This window comes from Chroicocephalus ridibundus, chromosome 3 (genome assembly GCF_963924245.1).
Source record: "Chroicocephalus ridibundus chromosome 3, bChrRid1.1, whole genome shotgun sequence".
Lineage (NCBI taxonomy): Eukaryota > Metazoa > Chordata > Aves > Charadriiformes > Laridae > Chroicocephalus > Chroicocephalus ridibundus.
Genome location: NC_086286.1, coordinates 57,914,112 through 57,937,339, shown reverse-complemented (window position 1 = coordinate 57,937,339; position 23,228 = coordinate 57,914,112). Strand labels below are relative to the sequence as shown.

The window sequence follows — 23,228 nt, the reverse complement described above, 5'->3', positions numbered from 1 at the left end:
TCTTCAAAGATAAAAATTGCTGTTAGTATTTCATCATCTGCAATTAAATTGATGAGGCTAAAGATGAAACCAACCACCTCAATGTTACACATATTCCAAGTAGACAGCACAAACAGAGGCTGCCTTGATTTTACAGTTCTTCCATTTTATAATGATCCGTAGTAGTTCAAATAATTTTTTTATGTAAGGAATAATAATTTTTATACAGAATTGACAGACATATGTTGTATATATTATGTATTTTGACAACACATAAGTATCAGAACAAACCCCATAGTTCTCCTTTTCTCCATTCCACAATCAAAATAAACTGTACTGATGAAAGCTGCAACTGTGTGAGGAATATTTTGCCAGCACAGTATAACTGTACCAGCAAAACACCTAGAATACACAGATTAAGCCATAGGCTATAGTTTCACAACAGTTTTTCCACTGCAGTACCAGATTAAGCAGTCCTCATACCTCAGCTGTGCTGGCACAACTGTTTGTGCAGCTGAGCAGTGAGGCCGGTCAGGGAATCGATCCAGGTTAAAAATAATATTTTTCTGATGGTAAATTCCACAATCTGCTTTGCTGCATAGCCACCTGGAACATTAACCAGTTATACTAGTGCAACTGAGGAGCAAGCAGGAATAAGAAGCTAAGGTCGGTCAGGGCAGCTCATGCCAGTGCTGACATGGAAAGAAATGCTCATGAAACTACATCCTTGGTCTTTAAGTGCTTTGCATTCCCTGATTAAGTGCATTATCCAAGTAGTGCAGAATAAGAGAGAAGGATACTACGTCACAAATGTGTAAAAAACAAGAAGCACAGGACAGCTTCCACCCACTTTTCAGGAAATACTATGCAAGGGCTGTAAGAAATTCTCTTAGAAGCTATTTTTTTTAAAAAATAGAAGTCAAACTGCCCCACTTCCCCTCCCTCCCCCATCAGCATTCCCTGTTTGTGTGAAACAAGCCTATTCCCTCATTTACTGTTTCTTTCACTAGTTTGCACACAAAACCTGGTATTGGATCTCTGTCCTTCAGGCACACAGGCAAGATGCTACTGCATTTGTTCTCTTAAATTCTGGGCAATGGAAAATGAGGGGAAAATAAACTGTAAGCTGTGACAGTAATATCTGTTTACAGCACTTTTACATTTTCTGTGATAAGATAAAATAACAAGATGGCTAAAAAAAATACAACTCATGTCACAATACTAGCTACCCTGTTTACGTAAGGGCTACACCCTACCTCCTTGATAAGATTTTAACCCTCAGCAGCAACAGGACAAGACTTTCTGTTAATGATCTGCTTTACTCCTCATGTTTTTCAGTCCAAAGGAACTATTGGATAAAGATGTCTACAAGGCCACAAAAAAGTATGAATCCTTGCTGGTTGCCCTCTATTGATATAAATGCTTCCTACTCTTGGCTACCGGCATACAAACTGATCAAGTTTATCACTATGTGGGTAAGGCTTCCAGACAGAAGCTGGTTTCTATCATATTAGCATGGCATGCAAGACACAGGGAGCACACACCTTTGTCTCAATCATGTTCAAAAAGCAGCATCCCCGGCACATATTCTTCTTCCATTTGGTTACAGCATGGTTTTTGCAAGGATTGTAATTAGTACCCAAAAGCAAGTATATGCTTTTACTTCTATTTAAAAGAAAAACCCACTAATTTTGGGAACTATTATTTAACTTTATATCTTATTCCCACATACATGATTCACACTTAGGCAAGTTTCTGCACACATCTCAGAAAAGTTAAAAAATCAAATGTATCCTTTCAAATGTTTAAACTGAAAATATATCAAACAGCTAAGTCCAACTTTTGTAGTTTCTTTCTATGAATTTGCTTCAAAGCTTTCATGAGGCATTTTAATGCTACCAACTTAGAGACAAAGGGAAAAAATGCCTTTTTTTCGCCCACTTGTTAACTTCAGATGTTTATCATAAGATTGAATTCAAAGTACAGTTTAGAATTTCAAGGGAGAAATACTGTAATTAAAGGATGAGTCTTATAACAATTATTCTGAATCAGTATTAATGCCAAGAATACACTGTACTTTTCCCAGCTATCACTGGGCAGAGGGCACTTCTCAGATGGAACATGAGCAACACTTCTTGTTACTATTTTGATCTTTTATTAAACTTCCAACAGATAATACAATATAACAAACCAGTAACAATAATACATGAAAATCTGTTAACTCAGGACTTTTTTTTCTTTTAAAAAAAAACAACTCAAGCAAGAATGAATTTAGTGTGAAACACCGATGCAGGCTTAATTCAGGTTAAGAGAGAGTTACCCTCTATCATGAATACAACTTAACCCATCATAGATGCTTATCCTCCCAGGACTTAAGGTTGTGCAATTCCAAATCCATATTCAGATAAAAATCCTAGCCAGAAGTGTGCACTTCTTCAGCAATTAAGAGAAACAAAATAATAATAAGCAGCATATTTGGCAGACCTAGACCGAATGATCTCAAACTACTGATCGTCCTCACTGTAACTCTGCAGGAGCCTATATTGTAAAGGAAACACCCCAGTGAAGTCCTGAGACAGCAGGCTGGTTTCTCATCTGGTCTGAATGCACCTCTTCAGAGGTTTCACTGCACTACTCAGTTATGGGCCAAACTCTGATAAACTCACAGTTAAACTAAACTGTAGTCTGTGGGAGCCCATAAGCACACAACTTTACTCAGGTACTTGCTCCAGCACCTTATCACAGTTGTGTAAAACCAGGTAAGAGTAATGAATTTTGATGTGCCCAAATACATCACCCAATACAAGCATTACCTGTTTACGCACAAAAAGTAAGACACACTACGTAAAAATCTATGTTTACTCTTATGTGAGTCTTACCAATCATTATGGTAAGACCTAATGCACCTAAATTAATCTACTTCTCAGAAGATCCTACAACAGGCAGTTGAACAAACACCACCACTTTGCTGTCACTCGGAGGGGTTCCTTTCTAAATACTACTGCAGACCTCTTTTGGTAAGTGTTCTCGAGTTCAGTGTTCTGCACCACAACAAATTTCGCAGACAGAGTTCTGAGAGTTCTGTCCTTTAACAGGACATCGTTCACGAAAACCTAGCAAGTTATTTTAAGTGAACTTTCTTCATCTGTTTATCATACACCTGTCCTCATTTTTCTGTCCCCTCACACCTCCAGTTCACCCCAGTTCAACAGGTTGCTGCTGCCACCTACCGGAAGAGGTCTGACTCTCCCTTCTCCATGGTAACTTTCCTCTGTGTCTTCTGCTCACTGGACACTTCAAAGAGGCAAGTCCGTTTGCTAGTACACCAGAAAGTTATTTTTTTGGTTGATGAGGGAGCTGTCTAGAAAATGGACCTTCTAGAAGTGCCAATACGAGCCCACATGTAGGGGAAGAGTACAGACTGGGGATATATTTCTCTTGTTAACAGGAGGGGATTGTTAGATGTTGGCCATCTATTATTTCCAATTATAGGAACAAGCAGAATGACTGCTAACAGCCGAGCTAACAGAGCTAACAGCCAAACAGCATGTTGCTAGTTATAAATAAAGTGACCACTGCTACTGCTATCATCAACAAATATCTAGCCATACTAATATTGCTTACAGAAACCATAAAAGGTTGGTTTCTCAAGCCTACCACTTTCACATACACATTTAAAGACACTTGAGCCTTTAAAAATAAATGCTTAGCTCACTTTAGGTACCTTCTGTAATTCTTGGTCTTGTATCATTTTGTGATTAGACTATAGTCTAAAGGACTGAATTAATTTGAAGTAAAGATCATATATATTTCGTTCCAAGCTTTCAATGAATTTCCAAAGAGTTAAGATAAACTACTCCTTTGTTAGCAATTGGGCTAGTACTCATCAGTCTGGTAAGAGAACAGAAAGTAATCTCTGAACACCAATTCATCTTTCCACTAATCTCCTTAAAATTTCAATTAAGTCCCCTGAAGTTGCAATTGAAGTAAGGCAAAGAGACTAAAATCAAGTCAGCCCAAGTGCAAGATCTTCCATGAACACATACACGTAACAGTTCTACCCCAATGTGAAAAAAAACCCCAACCCAAACTGCTGTCCACATCATGAAGCAAGAACAAAGCACATCAAGTAATTGAGCTGTACAGGTATCTGCAATTCACAAAAATAACAGTTTCAAGCTTGGCAACAGACGCTCAACGGTGACACTTTTACACAGATCTGTATTTTACCACTCAGTTGTGAAAACCCTTCAGAATAACAAATTTTTAATTGGATAGTTTTACAATTGTAATTTTACAACAAATGTAGTTTTACACCAATTATAGTCATCATCAGCATGAAGCTGACTAGAAGTGTTTGCAATTCCAGTTCTAAAAGTAAGAAACAGTCATCAAAAAAAGAGACTGCCATGACCACATAAAAATGAGCTTTGCTTTTCTGAAAGGCTTCAAAAAAGAAGAAGAAAGGAATTCTTATCGGTATAATTTCTTTTTCACTTTATTTCATTCAAAGCAAGCAGCAGTTATACCCTTTAATGGAGCAGATTAAGCATTAGAGACTAAGTTTAGAGAAATTCTAAGGTTTATGGAAAGACATCAGGCTCCACAGAGCCTCTGCCTGACAGCATGGAAGGCAAGAGTAAAACTAAAACCAGTCTAGAAGATTAAGACTCTGAGCAGTTATAAACTCAGCACAGACTTTCAGTTTCACATTTGGCAGTAATGCTTTTCTATGCATTCTGACAGTTTTATCTATACGAAGGACTTGGAAGGGAAGGAACTTGTCTTAGTCTTGCAGCCCTGTCCTCATTTCTCTCCTGTTTTCCCCTTTAATTTCCACATCACCTACAGTCCACCCATTCCAAACATTAAAAAAAGGAAAAAAATAGAAGCATTCATAATTAACCTAGAAAACCCTGGGTTCTTGAGGGTTTTGGGTTGGGGTTTTGGTTGGTTTTTAAAAAAGATTGTCCCCCTAAATTTTTAACCTTTAATTTTTGTATGTACAGGCTGTGTTCTGCAGCCTTGAAGGAAAGAAGCTTCTGTTTTAAGAACATTGAAAATCTGACTTCAGGAGCTGGGGCTCAAAGAACACTAATGATCATGCAGCTCATTGAAAAACCACTGGAGTTGGCACAGTGGGGTTTTTTTTGCTACTTGTTCCTGTCATCTCTTCATGCACATCCTACCAGTAAACAAAAAATATATTCAGAAATCACAGAACAAATATATTCAGAAACCAACACTTCAATTACTCTGCATGCTTTTTTCTCCACTCTATCTGTTAAAGAGCAACCACAAGAAGAAATTTCACTTTCCAATCATAGAAATGCCACTTGCTACAATCAGCAAGACAAAACCAGCTACAGATGTAGTTTGAAACAGATGTGGTGCTGTAAGCTAAAGGTTAAAAACCAATACAGAAAGAGCAGAGTACAGATTCCCTTGTAGGACACTCAGGAAAACAAGGAAAGGTCCTGAGAAACAACCACTCATGAGAAAAAAACCTCACGCAGCAGACATTCAGTTTAAACTGCAGACTTTTGGAGGGGGACATATGAGTTAATAACACCTACTAGAAACAGTCTTTGACTACCCTCTATAGTATTCATTTACCTTATGTGTTACTGATATAAATCCTACCAAGTACTGTTTACAACTACAAGGTCCCCAATACACAAGTCCACGTGCCTACAACAATTTGGTGATCGAGTTCTTGGAAACCGCATCTGCTATTGAAAGATAATTTTAACTGGCTTCTCTGCTAAAACTCTTTATCTACTTCAAAACATAAGACACCAGCATGATTTTAAGACTCAAAGTTCAGTTTCTCCCCCTCCAATACCAGCAGTCTTCAACTTTTTAAATTTCATTCTCTCAGTCCAAGAAAGATGTGACTGAGCTGCAAAAAGATAACCACCTCAACAGCTACCTACACAAAGTTGGATAATGATTTAACATGTAAGGACAATAACAACAAAGTCCCCTTTTTTTGTCAAGGAAAGAAAAAAATAAATGTAAACAAACATGATCACAACCAAGAAAAGAGAAGTAAAAGTCTCAGAATAGACTATCAGAGAAGATCTGCCTACACACACAGTTGTACAGTCTGAGGTCCCTGACTCACTATTTGCTCAAATACTGATAAAAGCAAGTATCTGTTCCCCATGCATGACATTAAAGGTAAAAATAAACAATGTATATGAAATAACCAAATAATTTAATTATGCTACCAAGGCATTTAAGTGATTATATTGCAAATAGGTGAACACTATAATCATGGTCCTTTAACAGAGCAAAGATATTAGAATATCGCTATCCCTAACTACTGAAGAAAGATGGAAGAGATTAAAAAAACCTCTCCCTTACAAACATCTGTAATCACCAGGTTCTTTTAAATAAATAAATATTAATTAATTAAAATAAAAAAAAAGCTATGAAAAATTACCAATTCCTTTCCCTCATTTAAGCAGTGAAGAAAGAATCTTAAACCAGAACTGTCATGAGATCTGAATCTAACCATAAAAGAGATTAAATGAATCATTTAAGCCTTATCAAAAACTAGTTTGTTCAGAATATCCGGGCACAAAATTAGGTTCTCCAGCTTTTCAAAGAAAGTAGTCTCCTTCCCCTTTACACCTTTCACATACGGCACATTTCTTTCTGCTCAAGAACAGCTTCAATTAAGATGTTTCATTACAGACAATACCACTTTGAAACTCTCACACTACTTCAATCCAGAAAACAAACACTGGCAGTATATTAAAATGCTTCACACTTCAATTAAAGTATACCACACAAAATTATTACACGTCACAGTCTAAATCTTTATCAAACTGAAAAGTACAAGTCAGAGAAAATTATTTCTTTTTGAAATGTAAAAGGGTTTTTGAGATAGAAAATGACTGGCTAAAGCAATCAGTCAGAGGTTTCTCTTATTTCAATGAAGTAAAAGCAGATTTCTTCTAATGGGGGCACACTTTTTGGTTATTTTAAGGATTTGTGGAAAACTTCCATGCAAGAGTTTATTCAAGTAGGCCATTTTTTGAGAACAGCAGGCTTAAAGACATAATGTAATAACCAAATGTATGATTAAAATATACTTCTGCAGATCAAACAGAACTCATCTTCAGTTTTGTGCATTGTTGTACTTCCTTTTACCCATATTTTTCCTGAGAAAACGACTACAATTATTAAAGAAAAACGCCTGAATTTTCCTTGCTAGGCTTACAATCAAAATTAAACTCTCCTTTTTTCATTTTGCAACACTTTTGAGTTTTTTCAGTTACACTTGTAACTGACATAGTAGGGAAAGCCTCAAGGCAGTATCAAACCCAGCACTCCAGCTCTCCTCAGGCGTGACCAGAGACATCTTGCCCTGCAGCCCCCAAAACAGTAAAGTCTCTTATGGTTAACTCCCATTCCATAACCATTTGATCAGCTGAGAGGTGGGTAGGTGGAAGCAGGCTAATGAGGAAAGAAAATAAATCTATCCACTCCTTGAAAGTACACTGACCGTTTTCAAAACACTTCCACCTTGTGTAATAAATATGACTATCGCCTATCACTACCGATTGGTAAAAAGAGTAAAGTGCGTGACCATTATCAGGCACGTAGGTATTGATGAGAAAGTCCCATGTTCTATTTCCCCACAGGAATAGATGCAAGCAGAATCAATGGTCTGAAGCAACCGGACAGACAGGCATGCCATCAGATAACTAAGCAGCTAAGTACCATGAACTCCAACTTCCCTCCTGTTCCCTAATCATAAACTGAGGAACTATAGGGCAGCTTCTACTACCTTCTCATTTACCCTGAGTGACTCACCTTGAGAACCATCTCAGTTTATTTCATGAACTTTGAGATTTAATTTCCCAGCAATCTCTCCTGGTCAAGGAGCACAAAGGACTGTATCACACACACTTTTACTTCTGGGCTGCTTGAATATTTTCTTTTCCATTTTTCTCCTCTTTACAAAACTCAAACAATTTATTTGATAGGAGAGGTGTCATTGGTAAATACAACGTTTGGGTAAATACCTACTGAAAGACAGACTCTGGCAAAAAATAAATTCCTTTTGCATCTTAGTTCGGGACGTGACTTGTTTATTAATGTATCATTTACTGATAATGCTTCAATGACAGTAAGGCTGGGTATTTCAGCCACTCCTTAAAATGCAGTTCCAAAACAATTCAATACCGCCACTATGAGCCCTCCTGCTCCCAGGCATGCATTCCCCTTCTCCCTCCTGTGACCTAAGCCATTGCTGGCACTCATCTGATCCTGCAGGATGCCAAGCCAGTGGGGGTAGGGGCAGAAGTGGTGTTAATTTCCTGCTAGTTTAGCTTTTAGTTAGATGAATGCCAGTGTGAACACGGAAAGAAGCAGAGCCAATTTACACTGATTTACACATCATACCCCTTAATTTTTCCCGAGGGCAATCTTGGAGAAGGGGGAAAAACCCCAAAGTTGTACGCAACACTAAAAGAGACTTTTCTGATTTTACATTATCTTAGCAGTAGAACAAACATTTAGGAAGTTAAACACCTAGCCCAACCACACAAGGCTGTCTCTGGCAGCTGTTACAAACAAACTACAATGTGGGCCTATAGGGTAAGAGGAAGGAAGAGACATACAAATTCTACAGAAGAAACACAAAAAGGGTTAATAACAGTAAACCACTTCCTTGAGTTGTTAGCGGCTAACTGGAAACAACTGTGTTAAAAGACAGCACCAGAAGAGAGAGCAGGTGGAGACATTTCAGAAAGACTGGTAGGACACCACCAAGAAGGAAGCTACCACCAAGAGTTAGGGAAGACAGACCTTCAGTTATTTAAGACCATACCATGAAGAAAAGAATGGCCGCAGAAGTCCCCTATTTCATCTATCCTCTTCTCTAGAAGAGGAATTGAGGCCCTTGGATATGAAGGGTGCCCATATCATGAAGGGGCCTACAGCTGAGCTGCCACAGTTTTAGGCTAACAGAGCCTGCCTTCATATCTAAGTGCAGTTACCTTCACTTGTGACGTTACACTGGCAGAAGGACCTGCAGCACCAGAGGACTTATTTGAAAGAATAGCTGCCAGGGAAAAGGGGAATGAAAGGAAGAAGCATGGTCATGGAAACCAGGAGTTGTTTTCTCTTTCTTCTCTGTTAGTTTCCAAACTAACAGCTTCCCTACCTAGGAACCGATAACACATCATTTTAAGATTAGCCATTTCCCCCTGAGTTTCCCATGTTTCACTATGAACTTTCTTCAAAGAGACTAATGCTACTTGTTCTGCAGCCTTCTGTAAAGGAAAGAAAGATGCAATTACTGCACTTCCTGCTATGTGAGGGACTAATACCACCGACCCATTTTCTGCACTTTACTCCACACAGGATTCAGAGAGAGGAAAGCTGGGAAGAGCAGAAATGCCTCCAGTACTCAAGGCTTCTCAATATGTATTGTTTCCTGCTGTTATAACCTTTAAAAGATAGCCACCAATCCTTTTACAAATTAACCCATCTTTTACCTTTTCTACCTTAAACAATATCTCCTTACAAAGGTCCTGACACCACATACAGACTAATGAGACTACTAGATACTCAAAAGGAAAAAACTAAAAATAACCTGCTGTGAAAAAGGCAGATGAGGAAAGTAGCAGAGGGAAGCTGAGAAAGAATAGAAAAGATGCCTCATAGTGCAAGGTGAGTAAAGAGCTTTTAACACTGCAGGGTTCTCCACTTTGTCACACCACTTGGGAAGGAAAGAGACTCCCACAACAGCAGCAAGATTTACAGAAGACTAAAAACCACATTAAAAAAGTCCAGAACACTTGCAACTAAGATTCTGTCCCTATCTTATCCATATTCCGAGGCCCCTTCTTGCAAACTATGGGCCAGGGCTGGGGGGGTGGGGTGGGGGGGGCAGGAGGGCGAGGAGCAGAGGGAAAGTGCAGAAGTAAACCACTGTTTAAAAAGCTAGATATCAAGACTACACTATCATCTAGCAACAAAAACAGAAAGGGGTTCTCTCTGAAACTCACATACATGTATTATTAAACTATGAAGTCTAAAAAACCTTTTTAATTATAAAACCGCCAATATTTTGGACATATTAACACATGCCAAAAGTAAAAAATGTTAATGTTTAACTAATTACTAAAATGACAAATTTTGTTATGAGCTTGCCAATAATTCTAAAAATGAGTTAATTTCCCACCCCCTTTATTAAACACTTCATCTTTGCACTCAGATTTTGACCTTCCCCTGTGTTTTCTGAATATTACATCACCTTTTAGCCTTTAACTAAGAAATTAGCTGTACTTTATCTTTCTTTTTACAACTGGAGTTAAACACTGAAAATGTAAAAAGTACATCCAAGTAAGAATAATTGTAAAGCCTCAGTATTTATCTTCTAACCAGAGATACAGACAGATACCATGTATTTTCAGGAAACTAAACACAGCGCCAAGATTCCATTTTATTAAAACAAATATTAAACAAATCCATGGAGGAAAAGTAACTCTGCTAGTCTGGATAGCTCTTCACAACTTAGACATACTGATACATTTCTTGCATTTGCAACAAAGATAAGATGCCTGTTAATAGAAGTAGACCGACTTTTGAAAGATAAGATGAACAATGTCATACAGATAAAGTGGCAAAGGATTCATAACTATTATACTTAGCTTCATATTTCAGAAGGGTTCAACTTTTCACCCATTCCAATTGTCTAATGCTTGTCCTGCAAAAATACTAAGCCATGGGTTACAGGCAGGCATAATTGAAGAATGCAAATGTGGACTTTTCAGAGGAGCTGGCAAGAACAAAGGTATGAAGAAAACCTGTTGTGCTTTAATTTTGTGATAAAAGCACAATTTTTTTCCCCATAAATGAATAGCAAAGTAAGTATTATTCCTTCCAATTACAAAAAGTTTCACTCTCACAATAGGTTCAAAGGATGACAAAGCAGTGACAATAGATTCTTACGTTCAGAAGGCAAGCAAAGTGGAGCTGCTAGGCTTTTCCTAAATCAATTTAAAATCCTAGTCAATACAGGTACATCAGAAAACAAAACTACAAGAGCCAGAGAAGCTGTACTGCAACAGTAAAACGTGAAATGAGAAAGTGCTTTTGAAATCAGTGAATTTTGACAGTCTGAGCAGTCACTGTAGGCGTTCAGCAACATTCACTGACATGACAGTATAAGGTGATGACTTGCCTTTATCACAAACAGGCAGCAGCTTGAAGTCACACAGGCAAAGCCGAAATACTATTTAACTCTAAGACTCTTAAAGACTTCAAACCAGAAGACAACTGTTTTTTAATTAACAATATCCCATGCTAGTATAACTCTGGATATTTTGCTAGCTTAAGTATCTTTTTGAGCATGAACTATATTATGTTGAGTCAAGTTGCAGGTCTCAAGATCTCATTTGCGTTGGCAAGAATTTCCCCACTCATTGATGGGGAGTGGAAAAAACATTCCACAGAGCTGCCAATGGCTCTACACTGAAGAAACACAAGCTACAGTTTGGCCTGTTCATTTGGCCAGTTTCAACAGGAAGGAAGCCTGAAGCTCCATCAACTCTGCTAACACCATTAGGTGGTACTTCAACTTTAAGACGCTCTCTGTCACAGGGAATTTACTTGAAACTAAAATCCACAAGAAAAATTAAGCAAAACACACATAATAAACACAACCACAAAAAAATAAAGTAATGTCGAACTTCAGCACCCAGAAAAGGCTTAAACACCTGTGTTTTGTACAGCATTTTGTAAACAAACAGACATTTACATTAAGCTTTAGCTTGAAAAAGTTGTTAGTATCTGCCAGGCTAGAATGTGAACATGCAGGCCAGATTGGCAACTACTGTTATGTTCCAAAGTCCATAAAAAATGTGCAATTTAAAGAAAGAGAACACCTACATACTAATTTTAATTTACTCATCTTTAAATGAAGCTCCATACTCACTAATATGGATGAATAGTAGACTATAATTTAATAGACTCACCAGCTTCCTCTCATAACCATTAAAGGTTACAAAAGGCTCTGACTCTAGGCCAGCTCAAATAATACTCTTCTGTAGTACACAGGTGATAGAGGAGTATCTTTACAAGAGTTCTGTTTTGCTATCCTATTTTAACCACACCTTTTCTCAAGTGTTGACAAGTGCTGCACCTTTTTTCTAAATGATTCTCTCCATCTTTCTCTCTTTCCATAGTTTATTTACCTCATTGCAGTTACACTTATCTGTTAGCCACACTTTCACCGGTTTCAATGTGACCCGACTTTCCTACTCCATTGCAACACTGAACTACAACATTTAAAGATTAAACACCTTAGAAAAACCTAGCCATTCTTACTGATAAGGAGAAGACTAGTAGGATTCTTAGAGGCACCATCACCTAAAGCTCACTAATTAAAATATGCCTGTTGAAAGCATTTAAAACTCCTTGATTATCTCCAGATAACTGGAGAAAGATTACTGTTACCATCTTTCACCCAGGTAGGCTACTGGTGAAGATTTCACACAGTGCCAGAACACGGGTTCTGTGGTAAAGTTAGTTCAACTAGTTTCCATCCTACTTCTTGAAGGGCTAGCTTTTAATTTGCATCATTTTGGCGATTCAGTTGGTGACCCTGCAAACAGGTGCAGTGCCACAGATGGGCGGAGATGAATTCTTGAACTGGTCTTCCTGCTTGTCTATCGTAGCACCACTCTTAGGTCTACAGTTTCATGAGAGGTTTTCTCCTTCAACAATAACAGCTTAATAAACTCTTGATCTCTTCTTCTCCGTTTTTGCCATCCCTCAGTTTTGCAGAAAAACCTGTTTGTGAGATCATACTATAAACCACATCAGTGAACTACGGGGAAAGGATAGCAAATCCATACACTGTCACTGCTGTAGTGCAAAACATCCCCCTCAGTGTGAAGGTATAGGAAACTACTGAACTGGTCTAACAGTTCCTCATCATCAAGGGGTTAGTCTTGCTCCATGAGATAACCTAAGACAGTTAAATAGCAATCAGCTTTTTCTGGTTAGTTTTCTAACCCCCAGTACATAGACTGACCTGGCTCACAGACAGATGAGACAAGTACCAGAGACCAGCTGCTTGTGTCAGTGAAAGAAATCTTCCCTGTTCAATCAGAGTAAACTATCAGCCTGGCCACCGATGCTCACAAATACTTGCATTCTTCCATTTTTTGCTTTAAACTTCCTATACCGAAGCCATTTTGTAATATTACTCCAGGAATATTTCACTTAGAAATACTGACAGAAGAGTTACAGCATTTCTTTCACAGCAGCAAAGACGTATTTTGTATCAATAAACCAAAACTGCTACCCAAGTCAAGGCTGAAGCTATTCCAGAAAACTAACACCGTTTTGCATGTGTAACTGCAGCTACACTAGCAAGCTCTGCATGCATACAGCTACATTACGTAAGGATGACACTCTTTATGCATCCAAAACGATGCAGCCATGTTGGTACCATTCATAGCTTTGACGAGACCCACATCACCCGAAGACTGAAGATAACAGGTTATTATACTGATTTTTTTTCCCCTCTGCAGTATGTGTATGAAAGCATTACTGGGAGAAATGATATTTTCCTTTCAGCCTGGAAACCACAGGGGTTTTCAACCCTGTGCAGGGGAAAAAAGGAAACAAATAATGGGTATTTTTCTCTGAACCTTACTGCTTAACACATCACCTGCTAGAAACGAGAGGCTGGAGAGAACAGAAATTTCCACAATCCAAATGACAGTTCTCTCCCTCTGCTTACAATTTATTTTACTCTCCTTCATCAGATACTGTGGAAGAGGAATCCAAAAACTGTTGCACTTTAGGCCTGGGAAAGGAAGATCAAAATGTGCTTCTTGTAGAGGAACAGGAACTAATGCTTTAGCAACCCCTTTTACGCACACATTTGTGCTAAGTCCTAACTCAAATATACGAAGTAAGTTATGTTGCTTAAAAAATTTGCTAGTGGGCAATTTTCTCCTTGTATTCAACTCATTTTACAAAAAAATGTTCTCATTCTGATTGAAGTCCTGAGTGTAAGCATCATAGATGTGATCCACTGTCACAACCTTCAACAGAATTCCCAGCTTTGATACACCTACCTCTACTCTAAGCAGCTACTGATGAATACAAACTGGTGAGGGTCTAACTCAAGCAATTTCACAATTGTTGTATGAATTGTTCAGATAATATTAAAAGTCATGTAGAAACTGAAACAGCTAAACGAATTACAGCTATTAAAGACATTTTTAGTTAATTTAAGATTGGCACTATTTAAAATGACTGAAGAACTAAGAGATGTAATAGATGTAAAATAACTAATACTTTGCAAAATGTCTTTGTCTAATCCAACATATGCATCTTCATAAACAAACTTTATTATTCACGGGACCACAAACTCTTCTGGGACTGACTAATAAATATTTATACAGTGCCTTGCACAAAAGGGCCTAATCCAAGTCAAGCTCTCTGTCCAATACCAAAGCATAAATAAAATATAATAATCCGGTATCGGCAATTATTCCAGTATTCAGTTTAAAATACAGAGTTTGACATACACACAAAATCTTATCCCCATTTACCAAAGACAGGACTAGTATTTTAAAAAAGGGAACAAGACACCAAAAGTTTTAAACGAAGCAGCTTTATAAGCCAATGTGAAACACACTGCTTTGTACTTATCAACTTAAAATGCCTTTTTAAGCATAATTTTGCTGAGCCCCTGAGGATTCCCTGTTCCCAGGCTTAAACCCGTTAGATTATAGAAGGCTGTCTATGAAAGATAACCTACCATTCCCTTTCAAAAAACAAAGGTTTGTCCAACAAATCAAAAGTAGCAGTTTAAACTAGTTGAATGAATTGAAAGAAATCCAAGTACAGAACTCATGACACTTTTTTTTTCCCTCTCATTCTCTCAAGAAAGCCTAAATGGTGCAGGGGCAAATTTAGCAATTGATACTCTTAAGAGGAAACAGAATGGGAAACAAGTTACAAGTGCTGAACTGGTCTCTTAAGAAGGAACCGAAGTTTCCAAGAAGAAAGGTTAGAACAAGAAAGAATGCCAGAGATAAGCACAAACAAGACGGCACCAATGTTTCAATTGTAAAGTATAGATCATAAATTGCTTAGGCAAGGGAGAGTGAAGAAAGGATATGAATAAACAGATCTCCTCTTTTCCAGTGGACCTACAAATACGATAGAATATCATCAAAAAGGCGGTTGGAGAAGGTAAATTCCACCTGGGACAGATTTTTAGAGTCAAGAAAAAATAAACAAAAATATGAGTGCTGTAAATAAATGGAGAAGTACCATAAAAAGAGATATGTAGCACGGCACAGACACAGAAGGTGGAGACTTTTCTTAAGGGTTTAAACACAACATGAATTGACAAAGGATACAATTACATGCCACACTGTACGACTTTTTTTTTTTTTTAAGTGTGTGCTTTTTTTTTCCCTATGTAAGTGAAAGAGTTAATAATTTTTTCCACCTGGGGAAATCAGGCATAGGACTTGCATGGGAAAAGACTTTTCTACACTTCTAACCTTCAGTATAAAGTAGAAATTGATTTTACCCCACACCCCCAACAGCTTCAGGAAAACAGATGATTTATCTGTATGTACATATTAGTCATAGCTTCAGACACTGGACCAGTAACAAGTAGTAACGTCTAATGGGGTGGGGACATTCTGAAACTTACTGTATTTTTTTTTTCAGGTAGTTTATCCTGCTGAGAAAGACATTCTGAGAACATATTGATAAACAGATGGCTCAACAAATGAGATTTTATTTTTCTTAACACACATGCAATGCAATTTCCTTTCAAAAATGCATTCTAAAGCCCTATCTTTGACAGCCTCTAAGAATTTTTCTAAAAATTACTCCCTAAATATATTTATGATTGATCTTTCTACAAGTGAAAAAATATGAAAACACCTGGTAACAGCAAAGCATCTCCTTCAACCATAAAGATATGCTGCAGCAAATAAAATTAAAAGTTTGCTGTTAAGAGTATTTCACGTCTGTCAGTGATTTCTTACCCATTTCTACTGGCATTACCTACAGAATAGACATACCAGACAAATACTTATTTCAAGATTCAATGAACTCCATGAAATATTTAATCTCTAATATCTGAATTAATCTGTAATAATCTGTATAATCTGAAATCTTTAATAAATCTGTAATAAAAAGCAACTAATTTCAGGCTTATTAAAACAGTTTGATTCTACCATGGCTCATCTTCACAGATAAATCTATTAGACCTGGAAGTACATTAAATATACCATTGCACGCAACAGCCCAGAGGCATGACTGAATTACACTATTAGCATGAGACCAACATTGAAGTCACATTACCCAAAACCTCTGTAACTATATAGGATGTAACAATAAAATAATGCTTTTGACTAAGTATTTTGAGAATAACATGTATTTCCTATGCAGTTTAAGCAACTCCTCCCTTACCCGTGCACAGTCTTGCCCTGTGCTGCTACAGGCACTGTGCCAGTCTAGTGGTTAGGGCAATCACGGCCAATGAGACCCATACAAACATGTATGCAGGCACAGCAGAAGAGGCTCTGTATGCGTGGAAGCAACAAATATCACCCAAAATCTAACAGCCACCTCACCCTAAGAGTTTCTACCATTGTAGTCAAAAGCGTGCCACTGTTGTAACACAACCTTAGCAGCCCAGCATTCTGCTCAGCTACCTGATATCTCTCACCTTTTCTTTTTTTCCTCCCGCTTTTTCTCAGCCTTTTTTTTTTAGTTCTCATCTTCTTAAGAACCCATTGTGATTTTTTTTCAGTAAACCAAAACTGGCAGCTGCTGCTAACCTTCCTCTTAAAGGCACCGTCCCATAAATAGCAGAACATAACAAAGCCCCATTTCCCATAGATTTGCATTCTGTCTCAGCCTTGCCCCCGGGTTCCAAGTAGTCACATTCCACCTCTATCCCAGATGCCTATTATCTTACCCCTCCCTTCCAAGCACTAGCCACAATATACTTAACCTCTCAAGTCCTCTAACTACTGACTGAAGAAAAGAGTCCTGAGCTTCATATCTAGTTCTTACCCACAGACAACTGTTTGCTGGCCAACTGGCAGGCTAAATACAGGTAACTGCTAAATTTATGCAAAACTTTTCCCTAAAGAGATGGTCTTACTGAATGAAGTCATCAATTTTAACAAAGCTTGTTAAACATTATTAAAATGTAAAAGTCTTTGAGACTTTGCCCCTTGGCTAATTTCTTTGCTGAAACTAGCTGATAAACTCAAAATTTATCAAGATACAGGATTAAAGAAAACATAATTGCTCAAGATTTGTGGCTTTAGAAAGGCAAATTAAAGATGGTTTATACATTACACAAATACATAAAATGCAACAGTAAGTCTAGTTCTTTAAAAAAACCCAAACACATAAAATATGTGCATCTCATCCATGTGAGAAGAGCTGATTCTGAACTCCCAAATAGCAAAAATTTCTTCTCTAGCATGTCTAATTAACTAAGGTTTCTTAAAGAAACTGCATTTACGCATTCTATTTCTCCTTTTTATAAGTTTTGCATCCTCCAACCATTTTCAAGTGCATTTTAAAGGAGGTGTAAATTTCTACAAATTTTTGAAAACTGGCAGCTTTGTAGAAAAAAAGAAGCTCAAATTCATGCCTTCAATGAGAGGAAAAGCAGGTGGAACTCTGCCTTCTCCACTGGCAGCCCCTACAGACCAACCAGCCACTACGCACATAGCACTAGATTTGATTAATTCTGGAACAACATACTTATTATTCGAAGGTTTATCTAACTTAAGAAAACCATCAAAGTAGTAAGCATATATACTGTCTTTGTCCTATTTTTGGTAAATTCTAGCAAGCCTAACAATATCATGACTAATAAGTGCACAGTTTTGGTTGTTTGGGGTTTTTTTTATTTAGAAAAAAACCTCATATACGCAACCTCCAAAAATATATGGTTTCTTCCTACCACTGTGTGTTCTTAAGTTAACACTTTTCAAAACACTAGTTTTGAACCACAAGTTTTACATCCATTCTGAAACACCAATTTTTAAATAATGGAAAAATTAAATTCTGCTCATAGTACAGCCAGGATCTGAATGAGTTTTAAACAACTCATCATTAAAGACAGTGAAACTTGATCTTCATCTGTGCTTACAGTAAGAAAGAGCTATACATTTTCCATATTGCTACAAAAATTGATTACATATAGCATTTTTCTAAGAACATAATGCATATTTTAAACAAAAGAATCTTTTTTTTTTTTGTGAAATTCTGTGGCCAGACACTAATTTAAACAAAGTTTATTTAGCACATTACCATAAGTTATGCTCAAGTTCTTGCCACCAAAAAAAAAAATCTAACACATTCTAAAAATATTAACTATTTAACTGCACCTACGGCAACCAGAACATCCTGAGTGATGCTGTTCATTCAACAACAGACATGTTCCAAGGATATCAGGATACCATATACAAACAACACAGATCTTTCAACTTTAGTTATGTCAAGCTATTTCACTTGGTTTCACTAGAACCTGATTACAACCGATTAAGGAACACCAAAATCCAAAGGCAGCGTAACACAAAACTAGAAAGAACTCAGTAAAGATCTGTACACTGTTTGGAATACTTTCTTGCAGGGGAGCTGACCTTGCTGCTCAGTTCAATAAAAATAAGTTCCCAATTTTACTATGATAATGATAAAGGTCTACAAAAACTTTTGTCAGGGAGAGCATTAATATTATGGCTATGATTTCTTGGTAAGTGTTCTCAGGAGAGGGTGAAACTGAAACAACTATTATACTGGAACCTCTGACTACAATTAAGAGTTTATAAAAATATTATCCAATTGTGAATTTGACAGCTTTCTTGCTCTCACAGTTGCATTTATATATGTGGAATCCACTACAGATCAGTTTGCTAAGCAGCGTTCAAGATATTTTAGAACATCCACCAGCATTTCTCCTGTTTGAAATAGAAAGTGTATGCTTTTCCAGTTGAGATAACCTACTGTGCAATTAAAGAGAAAAAAAAACCAACTTGAATCACTGTATACATTAGTGGGAAAAAAAGTTAACTTTCATTTCAATCATTTAAATATTTGAGTTTTGAGTATAGCTTTAAAAAAATCCAGTTCTGAATCACTGGAATTTTTGTTCTATTTCCTGTAAAAGCACCAACAGCAACATCATTTAGCATTCCGCTTGCAGCAGTTCAGAAAAGATCAGCCTGATCCCTCAGTCCTAACTTTACAGTCATTTCATAAACTTGAGGTCACATCTGACGAATTTATTTCTTCCAGTTTTTCCAACCATGGAGATCATGATAAGGAGGTAGCACTTGCAATAGGATGAAGAACAATCTAGTTTTATGTTTCAAAGTACCCTCTCACAAAGAAATAGTTTGCCAAAAGTTCTTTAAGCTCCCTACCAAAAAAAAAAAAGTTTGCTGAGAATAATCTCTTCAACAGATGACAGGTTTAATTCTACAAGGCTTGAAAAGCATACCAGTTATCTATAAAGCCAAAGATCATGACAAAACAACGCAGGGCCTCAGCCTTCAAAACAATGCCATGGTAAGAAAAAACACTATCTTCTTCCATTCTGTCACTGTTGGAAAAGAGAAGTTTCTATCAGGACAGTGTCTTCGGAAGAATGCCCATTTTCAATAATTCTATTTTTATATCAGGAAACTTAAAGGAAGAGAAGAGAACCCTTTGACTTCTCTTGACGTTGAGAAGGAAAATGGTTTACGTTTCACAAAGTCTTTGAAAGCTGGTGTAAGCAAGGGTAGCGTAGCATAGCATAGCAAGAAGATGGCACTGCCCCCACATGTAATGACAGGGATGATGCTTTATCAAACATCTCTCAGAAACAAAATTGGGGTGACCCAAACTGAGTATGTCCTCCAACAGCCTTCCTCCTCTCTACCCCTTTGCAGGCTCTCCTGTGAAGCAAAACGGGAAAAACCATCCAGGTCTTCTCAGTTTTTAAAAGGAATCAAGAGTCAGCTCAGTGTCCATTCTGCTGCAGCACAAGCCAAGGTACTACCTACAGACGAGCATCCGTAAGTTTAACATATGGATAACAGCCATAAGTGACTGAAACTTTCATTTAAATTGGAGGGCAGAACTTAGCGAAGCTGATGACATGTCTCTCCTAATTTGTCAGTGGAACTTCCCTCTTGCCAAAAGCAGATATCAGAATTCTGAGGTTTGACGAAACCCAATTACAAAAATACACATAAAGAACAAATAATTGAAATATGTATATGAAATGCAAATGCCTGAGTACCTGGTAAATCATTAGCTAAACTGAAAATTATTCCTGATTTCAGCAGATTGTGGCCAATGATTAATATAGTGCTATTGCTATAGAGTCACTAGCCCTCCTTACTGTAGTGCACGTGTAGTACCATTTTGGTGGCTAAAGTTATGATACAAAACAACTTGAACAGTCTAAGAATTACTCTGTTTTTAACATTTGTCTTTTAAACATCTCCGTAAGTCAGAGTACTGAAAATTATATGCAACGCCATTTTCAACGTTCTACAGCTGAGCTTCAGAAACAGCTTTATTCAGTCAATATCAAATACCCTAAAATTACGATGATTAGAAAACCACAGCTGAAACCCACTCCTTGCTAAGAAGTACTCCTTCGGGATTCCTTTTTAAAGTATGTACTTACTATCATTAATATAAAACACCTACAGGTCTCAGGCCAAACCAGGCTCTGCTGAGCTACCAGGTAAAGTAGGAAGAACACAAGGTCCCTGCCCTGAAGCCTCTCCTACATCTAACAGGACTGAGCATTCGGACTTTTAATACAAGCCTTTCAATGAATGAGACAAAGTACTACACACCTCTGCATAGCGTTCCCAGGTCTCTCGGAGGGACAAAACTCAAAAAAAGAAGACGAAAAAAAGGAAACTATGCATCTCCTCTCTTCGAAATCCCTCTTATCAGAACCATTTCAAGAATTTCTACTCAACAATTAAACTGCCTCGAATAATGGAAACTAACGTCCCAAATATTCTATATATGGAATCGAGCCCAGCCAGCCCCCGCAAAGACACCCGGGCACCAAAAAAGAAAAATCGCACCTCTGACACCCTGTTAATTCATCCTCAAATGGCGGAGTCTCGCCCAGCGCACTCACACCTGTCACCTGCTGGGCGCCAGGCCAGCCCCCCTTCTCTCCCCTCCTTTCCCCCCGGCCCGGACAGCCCGCCGCAGGCTGCTTCCGCTCCTCCGCGGGCCGCCGCAGCCCCCCACCGCAGGGCAGGCCGGGGCCGCCGCCACGCACACCGCCCCGCGCCCCCGCCGGGTCCCTCCCCGCGCCGGGGGAACCAGCTTCCGCCACTGGCGAAGGGAAAATAAGTTTCCATCTCTCCGCCGGACGCCCCGCTGCGCGGCGGCTTCCCGCCCCTGCCCTCTCCTGCCCACCCCGGGATGAGCGGGGTGCCGGGGGCTGCTCCCTCCCGGCGCGCAGGCCTCCCCTCCCCTCGGCAGAGCCCGGGGTGGGGAGAGGAGCTGCGGCAGCGCCTCGGGCCCCCTGCCCTGCTCAGGCCTGCGGGGCGGCCCTCCGCGCCTCCCCCTGCAGCCCCCCGGGGATGGGACCAGCCCCGCCAGGAAACCAGCCCGGGGAGCCGCCACCAGGCCCGCCTCGGCGGGGTCAGCCTTACCCTGCTGCCGCCTCTCCTCCTCCTCCTCCTCCGCCTCCTCCTCCGCCGCCGCCTCCCCCACCACGGCAGCAGCCGCCGCCACTACCGCCGCCGCCACCAGCGCCGCCGCCGCCTCCGCCCGGCAGGGGGGACCCCGCCGACCCGACCCGCTCCGCAGCCTCCCGCCGCCGCCGTTCCGCTCCGGGGGGGGAGGAGGAGGAGGAGAAGGAAGGGAAAGGGGGGTTCCGTGCTGCCGCCGCGGGCGGGAGAAGCGGGGAGGCCGGGGGTGGGTGGGTTCAGTCGGCGAGTGGGTGCCCGCCGCGGCGCCGCCGCTCCCCTCCTCAGCTGGGACCGCTCCGGCCGCGCGCCGCTCCCGGCCCCCCCCTCCCCCCCGCTCGCTGCGGCTCCGAATCAAAATAGTGTCACAATATGGCGGCGGCGGCCCAGCATCGCGAGACCCGGCCCCGGGTGGTAACGGGAGGCGGCGCGCGCCAATGGGCCGCCGGGGGAGGGGGGCCGGGGCGGGGGCCTCCGCCGGCACCGCCCACGGGGTGGGGCGTGGACAGGGGTGGGGGGGCTACGGGGGTGGGGGGCGCTGCGGCGAGCGCGCGAGCGGGCTGCCAGCGCCTGCCCGGTGCGTGGGAGTCCCGCGCCGCCCCCCACCCCCGCGGAGCGCGCGGGGTAACGGCCGGCGCCTCAGGCCATGGCGGACCCCCGCCTCCCCTGCCCTGCCCGCCGGGCACCCCCGGCCCCCGCGGCCCCTTCTCTTCCCTCGCCCCGGCGGCAGGGGGTGGGTAGGTGGGCCGCCCGCCCGCCTGCCTGGGAAAGGGGAGGCCGGCGGGAAACGCAGCGGGGTGTGAGGGAGCTGAGGGAGGAGGGAGGGAGGTCAGCTATCGCAGAGGGTAGCATCAGCAAGGGGAAAGAGAAACTAGGAAAAGCAGGATTAATTAAAAAAAAACCACCCCTATATCCGAAACAGTTGTTCTGAGAGGCGATTGCCAGGCACTTTCTGTAAGAAATGGTGGTGCTCTCCCTAGCTTTCTTCATGCTTTACACAGAGTACGTGATTTCCATCATCCCTCTGAGGTACGGCTCGGCCTAATTTGCTTTCCAAGCTGCCGGCAGGCGGGCGGGGGCCCGTACGCTGGCCGGTGAAGCAGCCACCGGCACCTGCAGAAGGCACCCCCGACCCAGCCTGCAGGGCCAGCGGGGCCGTCATCTGTAGGAGGGGAGCCTTGCCAGCCGGGCGGGACTCACCGTGGGTCCTAACGTGCAGACTTGAAAATAGGGATCCGATTCCTCCTACGATACACAGGCATCCTTGATTTTAGTGGGGTGTTCAAGTCGGTCTTTGCATTTCCATAATTCAGGAAGTTTCATCTTAAACGAAAAGACAGCTTTTTAGATGAGTAAAATCACCTGGTAAATCAATTGGTTTGGGGAGTGTGATACTCTTTCGCACTTTTCCTGTATTTCCTTTCTTCCTGCATCTCTTGGATTCTTCCTCCCTACAGTGAGCAGGTGCTGTCTAACAACGGACAGTCTCTCCATCCAGTAATT

General features: G+C 40.4%; 1 protein-coding gene across 1 annotated transcript in view; it reads right to left on the bottom strand.

Moving 5' to 3' along the window:
* TAB2 (TGF-beta activated kinase 1 (MAP3K7) binding protein 2) overlaps positions 1–22,131 on the bottom strand; it is a 65,102-nt gene extending 42,971 nt beyond the window's left edge. The window contains exon 1 of the mRNA XM_063329275.1: positions 21,690–22,131. The gene's annotated coding sequence lies outside the window, so the exon portion shown is untranslated. The remainder of the gene's footprint in view (positions 1–21,689) is intronic.
* Between the last annotated feature and the right edge of the window lie 1,097 nt (positions 22,132–23,228).